The sequence below is a fragment of the Salvelinus sp. IW2-2015 genome, linkage group LG7 (genome assembly GCF_002910315.2).
Source record: "Salvelinus sp. IW2-2015 linkage group LG7, ASM291031v2, whole genome shotgun sequence".
NCBI lineage: Eukaryota > Metazoa > Chordata > Actinopteri > Salmoniformes > Salmonidae > Salvelinus > Salvelinus sp. IW2-2015.
Window position 1 is genome coordinate 23,659,528 of NC_036847.1, and position 9,571 is coordinate 23,669,098.

The window sequence follows — 9,571 nt, forward strand, 5'->3', positions numbered from 1 at the left end:
TTTTTCTTCACTCTGCGGTCAAACTCATCCCAAACCATCTCAATTGGGTTGAGGTTGGGTGATTGTGGAGGCCAGGTAATCTGATGCAGCAAACCATCACTCTCCTTCTTGGTCAAATAGCCCTTACACAGCCTGGAGGTGTGTTGGGTCATTGTCCTTTTGAAAAACCAATGATAGCAGGACTAATCGCAAACCAGATGGGATGGCGTATCGCTGCAGAATGCTGTGGTAGCCATGCTGGTTGTGTTCCTTGAATTCTAAATAAATCACTGACAGTGTCATCAGCAAAGTACCCTCACAACTCCTCCTCCATGCTTCACAGTGGGAACTACACATGCAGAGATAATCCGTTCACCTACTCTGCGTCTCACAAAGACACAGCGTTTGGAACCAAAAATCACAAATGTGAACTAATCAGACCAAAGGACAGATTTCCACCGGTCTAATGTCCATTGCTCATGTTTCTTGGCCCAAGCAAGTTTCTTATTGGTGTCCTTTAGTTGTGGTTTCTTGGCAGCAATTCGACCATGAAGGCCTGATTCACACAGTCTCCTTGAACAGTTGATGTTGAGATGTGTCTGTTACTTGAACTCTGAAGCATTTATTTGGGCTTCAATTTCTGAGGCTGATAACTCTAATAAACGTATCCTCTGCCGCAGAGGTAACTGGGTCTTCGTTTCCTGTGGCGGTCCTCGTGAGAGCCAGTTGCATCATAGCGCTTGATGGTTTTTGCGACTGCACTTGTAGAACCTTTTTAAGTTCTTGAGATTTTGCGGATTGACTGACCTTCATGTCTTAAAGTAATGATGGACTGTTGTTTCTCTTTGATTATTTTAGTTGTTATTGCCATGATATGGACTTTGTCTTTTACCAAATAGGGATATCTTCTGTATTCCACCCCTACCTTGTCACAACACAACTGATTGGCTCAAACACATTAAGGAAAGAAAGTCCATAAATTAACTTTTAACAAGGCACACTTGTTAATTGAAATGCATTCCAGGTAACTACCTCATGAAGCTGGTTGAGAGAATGCCAAGAGTGTGCAAAGTTGTCATCAAGGCCAAGAGTGTCTACTTTGAAGATATATTTTGATTTTTTKKGGGGGGGTTACTACATGACTACATATGTGTTCTTTCTGTTAGGGTTGCGTCAATCAAATCTGGTATCAGGATAGAATGCGACACGGAGTCACTAAATATGTTCTATGACTTTTTATTATAGTGAAGCGATAAATGGTAAATGCAATTTTCATATATACGGGTTCACTGTATCACCACGCAGGCCAAAGCAGAGAACTAACTTATTCTTACAAAGTTCTTCTTATATATTCTGACAGAAATAGTTCCCGCTTCTGAGCTGGCCTGTCAGAGTAGAGGCTGAGTGTGGTTTAGACTTACTCAGCCTATCGTTGGCGCACAGGCTGGTCCCAGCCCCCAGGCGCTCCAGCTGTCCGGCTATACCTTCTGTTGGCCATGCACAGAGGTCAAAGTCTTTCTGTCAAGTTCATTCACAAGGTTTTCAACACACTCGCTGCGCGTTTTGGCCCATTCCTCATGCAGATCTCCTCTAGAGCAGTGATAGTTTTTGGCCGCGCCTGTTGCTGCACCTGGGCAACACGCCGCTTTCAACTCCCTCCAAAAGATTTTCTATGGGCTTGAGATCTGAAGCTTGGCTAGCCACTACAGCCGATGCAAATCTTCTTACGAAGCCCCTCCTTCGTTTGCCACGGGAGGTTGTGTTTGGGATCATTGTCATGCTGAAAGAGCAGCACGTTCATCTCATGCCTTGCTGATGGAAGGAGGTTTTCACTCAAAATCTCACGAACATGGCCCATTCATTCTTTCCTTTACACGGATCAGTCTCCTGGTCCCTTTGCAGAAAAACAGCCCAAAGCATGATGTTTCCACCCCATGCTTCACAGTAGGTATGGGTTTTCTTTGGATGCAACTCAGCATTCTTGTCTCCAAACACGACGAGTTGAGTTTTTACCAAGTTATATTTTGGTTTCATCTGACCATATGACATTCTCAATCTTCTTCTGGATCATCCAATGCTCTCTAGCAAACTTCAGACGGGCCTGGCCATGTACTGGCTTAAGCAGGGGTCACGTCTGGCACTGCAGGATTTGAGTCCTCGAAAGAGGCAGTGAGTCCGCTACGTTAATTACGGGTTGAATAGGAATACGGCATTCTTTGGATTTCTCTATAAAATCTCAGGCGTCTCCATGAGCAGTCTCTGTAACTTCTAGACAGGATCAATAAGTCACATCTATTGCGAAAATCCCAGTGTGTAGTTGAATTTCGGTGGGGTTATATTATATAACTCACTCTACGGAATTAGCATGATCATTTTGATCCCATCAGAGGAGTAGAGGGATTCTTTAAGCGTGGTAAGTGTCTTGGGCTGCAGATCTGCGGGGATGTTGTTTGTTTCTATAGATGTAATTGTGTTAATTACCATTTCTCCTGTCATGTGATAATCTGCTCCGGGACCTAGTTTGAGGCTTCTGTCTTCTCATAACACAGATGGTAAGATCTCGTATTGTCATGAATTCATAGCGTGATATCTCCAGCTTGTGCTGCACGGTCTACTTGTTTTCACTTGGTTGTATACTCGGCGATAGCTCATAGCCTTTCACTAAAAGGTCCATCTGAATAGTGTCTGTCCTTCTGGTCTTGGGGATAGCTGGGTTTTCACCGCTATATCTCGGAGAGTGCGTCAGTACATTGTTGGGCTTTGAGGTTAGGTCGGCTAACGCCTTTTCCTTCTCTTCACATAGGCCTCTTAGAACCTCATACAGGGGTGTTGCATTGGACAACTAGTCACGGATGTTGCTGGGCTTATTTTTATATTCACCGTTACGGGTGTTACAAATGGATGGTGGGATGAGAGGAACTGTGCAGGGGGCGATATTCAAGGAGAATATGTATAGGTTACACGGTCTGATCGTTGAGGACAGAAATCTCTCTGGTGCTTGTTTGTTAGGTGAGCATATAACTATATTTTCTCATCTTATCACTACTAATAAGCAAGATATAAATACCATTGCTATTTGAAAGATCATACAATGTTCTGGGTTTCGTTTCGTGAGATTTTTTTTTTTTCTCGTTCATTTTTGTTTGTTCAATAGTGAGGAGATGCGTGGGTCTCGGGATTGTGATGAGGTTTTAATCCTCGGAGGAAGCTTGTCTCTCATCCTTGAATAAGCTAATTATTAAGTTGGGTAAAAACTTCGCCTCTAACAATATTGTTGGGGACAACGCTAGAGTAAGTGAATCTTTAAAACTAACTCAAGTTTTCTGCACCATCATCGGACTTGGAGTCTCATAATAGAAAAAAACAAAAAAATTACGCCATTATTTCAACAGTAATCTGTTGACTACAGAAATAACCACTTTTCCTAACAAGCCTCTAATCTGGTTTGATGGACTCTGGTGTGGAATTTTTTTCAGGTATGGTTATCGGCTGATAGGACTGTGGACAGTTTTCAGCAAGTTGCAATTGAAATACAGAATAACACTTTTAAAACAAGCTCTAAATATGTTTTGATGAAGCCTCTGTAAGTGAATTTTCTATTAGATATGTTAATAGGATGAATAGGACATGTGGACAGTTTTCAGCAGTTGCAACATTGAAATACGAAATACACATTTTATCCAAAAAAGTCTAAACTCATGGTTGAAAAAGATAAGATTTCTAAAACAGCTCCAAATCATGTTGAAATACCAAGATAAGCACTTTTCAAACAAGTCAAATATGTTGATACGAATAAACAACTTTTCCATAAACAAGCTCTAAATCATGTTTGATGACACCTCTGTCAGTGAATTTTTTTTCAGTAACTGTTAATCACGGATGATATGGAACATGTGGACGTTTTCGCAAGTTGCAACATTGAAAAGAATAACCTTTCTAACAAAACAAGCCTTAAATATGTTGAAAACAGAAATAGACGCATTTCAAAACAGCTCAAATCCTGTTTGAATTACGAATAAGCATTTTCAAAAACTAAGCTCAAATATGGTTGAATCAGAAATAAACACTTTTACATAACAGCTCTAAATCATGTTTGATGCATTGTAAGTGATTTTTTTTTTCCGTAGTGTTAAATCAGGATGATAGGAACACTGTGGAAGTTTTCCAGCAAGTTGAAACATTGAATACAGAATAAAACTTTTCCAAAACAAGCTCATAAATCTTTGATGCACTTCTGTAAGTGATTTTTTTTTTTCAGTATGTTAAATAGGATGATAACTGTGGATCAGTTTTCAAGCAGTTGAAACTTGAAATACGAAATCACCTCTGTTTTCAAAACCAGTCTAATCATAGTTGAAAAACAGAATAAGCCACTTTTAAAAAGTCATATGTTGAATACAGAAATAAGCTTTCAAAAACAAGCTCAATCATGTTGAATACAGAATAAACCTTTTTCCATAAAAGTTAATAGATGTTTGATGCACTCGGTAGCTGATTTTTTCAGTACTGTTAAATCGGATGATAGGAAACTGTGGCAGTTTTCAGCAAGTTGGCACTTGAATAAAAGAATAAACCTTTTCCCAAAAAGCTTAATACATGTTGAAAAACAGAAATAAGCCTTAAAAACAAGCTCAAATCATGTTGAAATAAGAAATAAGTCACTTTTCAAAAACAGATCTCATGTTGAAATATCCGAAATAAACAATTTTCCATAACAAGCTCTAATTCCTGTTTGATAGCACTCTGTAATGATTTTTTTTCAGTACTGTTAAATCAGGATGATAGGAACATGTTTGGAAGTTTTTCCGCAGTTGCAACATTGAATAGCAGAAATAAACCTTTTTCAAAACCCAAGCTCTTTATGTTGAAAAACAGATAAGCATTTTTCAAAACAGCTCCCAATATGTTGAATACAGAATAAGCACTTTTAAACAGTCCAAATCTGTTGAATAAGAATAACCTTTTCCATAAAAGCTTCTAATCATGTTTGATGGGCAGTTGTAAGTGATTTTTTCTTTCCAGTATGTTAAATAGGATGATAGGACACTGTGGACATTTTCGAAGTTGCAAACATTGAAATCAGATAAACACTTTTCCAAAAGCTCTAATTGTTTGATGCCTCTGTAAGTGATTTTTTTTTTCCAGTATGCTTAATCGGATGATAGGACACTGTGGAAGTTTTCAGCAAGGTTGCAACATTGAATAAGATAAACACTTTTCAAAAAAAGCTGCTAAATATGTTTGATGCACTCTGTAGTGATTTTTTTTTCCAGTATCGGTTAAATCAGATGTGGAAACAGTGGAGTTTTCAGGCAAGTTGCAACATTGAAATACAGAATACACTTTTCCAAAAACAGCTCTAAACATGTTTGATGCTCTGTAAGTGATTTTTTTTTCAGTACTGTTAATAGGATTGATAGGAACTGTGGAAGTTTTTTTTCAGCAAGTTGCAACATTGATACCAGAATAAACATTTTTCAAAACAAGCTCTAAATATGTTAGAAAAACAGAAATAAGCCATTTTCAAAACAAGCTCAAATCATGTGAATAAGATAAGCATTTTCAAACAGTCTCAAATCATGTTTGACATCAGAAATAATAATTTCATAACAAGTCTATATGTTTGATGCAGCTCTGTAGTGAATTTTTTTTCCAGTACTGTTAAATAGGAATGATAGGAACACTGTGGCGTTTTTCGAAAGTTGCAACATTGAAATTAGATACTTTTAACAAAGCTCTAATCATGTTGAAAACGAAAATAGCATTTCAAAAACAGTCCAAATGCATGTTGAAATACAGATAAGCTTTTTAAAACAAGGTCCAAATAATGTTGCATACAGAAATAAACCTTTTATAACAAGCTTCTAATTCATGTTTGATTGAACTCTGTAAGTGAATTTTTTTTCAGTACTCGTTAATAGGATCGATAGAACACTGTGGACAGTTTTTCAGCAAGTTCAACTTGGGAAATAAGAATAACACTTTTCCCAAAAAGCTCTAAATATGTTAAAACCCAGAATAGCACTTTCCAAAACAGCTGCATCTGTTGAAATACAAAATAAGCCTTTTAAAAAACTCAATATGTTGAAATAACAGAAAAAACACTTTTCATAACAAGCTTAAATATGTTTGTGCCTCTGTGTGATTATTTTTTTTCAGTATGTTAAATCGGATGATAGGAACACTGTGGAAGTTTTAGCAAGTTGCAACATGAAATACATGAAATAAACATTTTCAAAAAAAGTCTAAAATATGTTTGGATGCACTCTGTAGTGATTTTTTTTTCAGTAACTGTTAACAGGAGATAGGAACTGTGGACTTTTCAGCCAAGTGCAAATTGAATACAGAATAAACACTTTTTTACAAACAAGCTTAATATGTTGAAAAACCGCATAGATTTTCAAACCCAGCTCAATTGTTGAAATACAGAATAAGCATTTTTTCAAAAACAAGCTCCAAATATGTTGAAATCAGAATCACCACTTTTCTAAACAAGTCTACTTGTTTGATGCTCTGTAAAGTGAATTTTTTTTCCCAGTATGTTATAGGATGATAGGAAACTGTGGACAGTTTCAGCCAGTTGAAATTGGAATACAGAATAAACATTTTTAAAAAAAGCTCTAATATGTTTTGATGCACTTGTAAGTGATTTTTTTTCCCAGTATGTTATCAGGATGATAGGACACTGTGGACAGTTTTCAGAAGTTGACATATGAAATACCAGAATAAAACTTTTTCAAAACGCCTAATCATGTTTGAAAAACAGAAATAAGCAATTTTCAAACAGTCAATATGTTGATAAGATAGCTTTTAAAACAAGCTCAAATCATGTGAATACAGAATAAACCTTTTCCCATAACAAGCTCTAAATCATGGTTTGAATGACTTGTTAAGTGAATTTTTTTTCAGTACTGTTTAAATCAGGGATGATAGGAAACACTGTGGAGCAGTTTTTAGCAAGTTGAACATTGATAGAAAATAAATTTTCCAAAAAAAGTCTAATATGTTGAAAAACAAGAAATAGCATTTCCAAGACATAGCTCAAATCATGTTGAAATCCAGATAGCAGCTTTTAAAAACGCTCAAATATGTTGAAATAAGAATATTTTCATAACAGTTATCATGTTTGATGCACTCTGTATAGTGATTTTTTTTTAGTAATTGTTAATCAGGATGATAAAGGAACATGTGGCAGTTTTTCAGCCAGTTGCCAACATTGAATAGAAATAACATTTTCCAAAAAAAGACTTCTAATCAGTTGAAACGACATAAGCATTTCAAACAAGCCTCCAATCATGTTGGAAATCAGAATAAGGCAAATTTTCAAACAGCTCAAATATGTTGAACATACAGAATAAACCACTTTTCCATAACCAGCTTAAATATGTTGATGACTCCTGTTATGATTGTTTTCAGTATGTTAAATCAGGATGATAGGAACTGTGGACGTTTTCAGCAAGTTGCAACATTGAATCAGAATAAACATTTCAAAAGTCTAAATATGTTTGATGACTCTGTAAGTGATTTTTTTTTTCCAGTTGTTATCAAGGATGATAGGAACTGTGGGTACAGTTTTAGCCAGTTTGCACCATGGAAATACCCAGAATAACATTTTCCAAACAGTCTAAATCAGGTTGAAAAACAGAATAGCATTATTCAAACATAAATATTTTGAATACGAATAAGCATTTTCAAAAAAGCTCCCAATCATGTGAATACGAAATAAACTTTTCCATAAACAAGTCTAATTCATGTTTGATGTCTGTAAGTGAATTTTTTTTCCAGTACTGTATCAGGATGAGGAAATGTGGACAGTTTAGCAAGTTGCAACATTGACTGAATAACACTTTAAACAGCTCTAATCTGTTGAAAACGAATGGCCATTTCAAACAAGCTTTCATCATGTTTGAATGAAATAAGCATTTTCAAAACAAGTCCAATCATGTTGATACAGAAACATTTTCTATAAACCAAGCTTAATATGTTTGATGCACTCTGTAAGTGATTTTTTTCCAGTATGTTAATCAGGATGATAGGATACTGTGGCAGTTTTCAGCAAGATTGCAACATTGAAATACGAAATAACCTTTCCAAAAACCAAGCTCTATATGTTGAAAAGAAATAAGCATTTCAAAAGTCCAATCATGTTGAAATAAGATAAGCCTTTTCAAACAACTCAATATGTTGAATACAGAATAAACATTTTCATAAAGCCTCTAATCATGTTTGAGCATCTGTAGTGATTTTTTTTTTCAGTAACTGTTAAATAAGGATGATAGGAAACTGTGGAGTTTTCAGCAAGTTGCATTGAAATAGAAATACCACTTTTCAAACAAGCTCTAATCATGTTTGATGCACTCTGTAATGATTTTTTTTTCAGTTAATGTTAATGGGGATGATAGGACCTGTGGAACAGTTTTTAGCAAGTTGCAAACATTGAATTACCGAATAACCATTAAAAAGCTTAATCATGTTTGATGCCTATGTTAAGTGATTTTTTTCCCAGTATGTTAATCAGGATGATAGGAACCTTGTGGAGTTTTCAGCAAGTTGAATTGAAATAAGAATAAACAATTTTCCAAAACAAGTTCATATGTTTGGTGCCACTCCTGTAAGTGTTTTTTTTCAGTCTGGTTAATAGATGATAGGAACAATGTGGAAGTTTTTAGAGTTGAATTGAATACAGAAATAAACCCCTTTTCCCAAAAACTTAAATATGTGAAAAAGAAATAAGCCTTTTAAACAGCTCAAATATGTTGAATAGAAATAGAATTTCAACAGCTCAATATGTTGAATACAGAATAACATTTTCATAACAGCTTAATATGTTTGATGCCTCTGTAGTGAATTTTTTTTTTCAGTATGTTTAAATAGGATGATAGGAACTGTGAAGTTTCAGCAGTTGCACATTGAAATAAGAAAAAACCTTTTAAAAAACCAGTCTAATATGTTGAAAAACAGAATAGCATTTAAAAACAGCTCAAATATGTTTGAAATAGAATAGCATTTTCAAAAAGCTCAATATGTTGAATACGATATACACTTTTCATAACCAAGTCTAAATATGTTTGAATGCATCTGTAGTGATTTTTTTTTAGTATGTTAATATCAGGAATGATAGGAATGTGGCAGTTTTTCGAAGTTGCAATTGAATACAGAATACACTTTTCAAAAAGTTAAATATGTTGAAACAGAATAAGCACTTACAAACAGCTCAAATATGTTGAATAAAGAAATAGCTTTCAAAACTCAAATCATGTTGAATACAGAATAAACACTTTCCTATAAACAAGCTTAAACTATGTTTGATGCACCCTGTAAGTGATTTTTTTTTCAGTACTTGTTAAATATCAGGATGATAGGAAGACTGTGGACGTTTCAGAAGTTGCACATTGAATAAGAAATAATTTTCCAAAACAAGTTAATCATGTTTGATGCATTGTAGTGAATTTTTTTTCCAGTAATGTTAATAGGATGATGGAAACTGTGGACGTTTTTAGAAGTTTTGCAACCTTGAAATAGCAGAATAACCTTTTCAAAAAAGTCTAAATCATGTTGAAACAGAAATAAGCATTTTTCAAAACAAGCTCCA

General features: G+C 35.2%; 1 pseudogene; it reads right to left on the bottom strand.

Moving 5' to 3' along the window:
- Window positions 1-9,571, bottom strand: part of LOC111966952 (5'-nucleotidase domain-containing protein 2-like) — a 32,631-nt pseudogene that overhangs the window by 8,775 nt on the left and 14,285 nt on the right.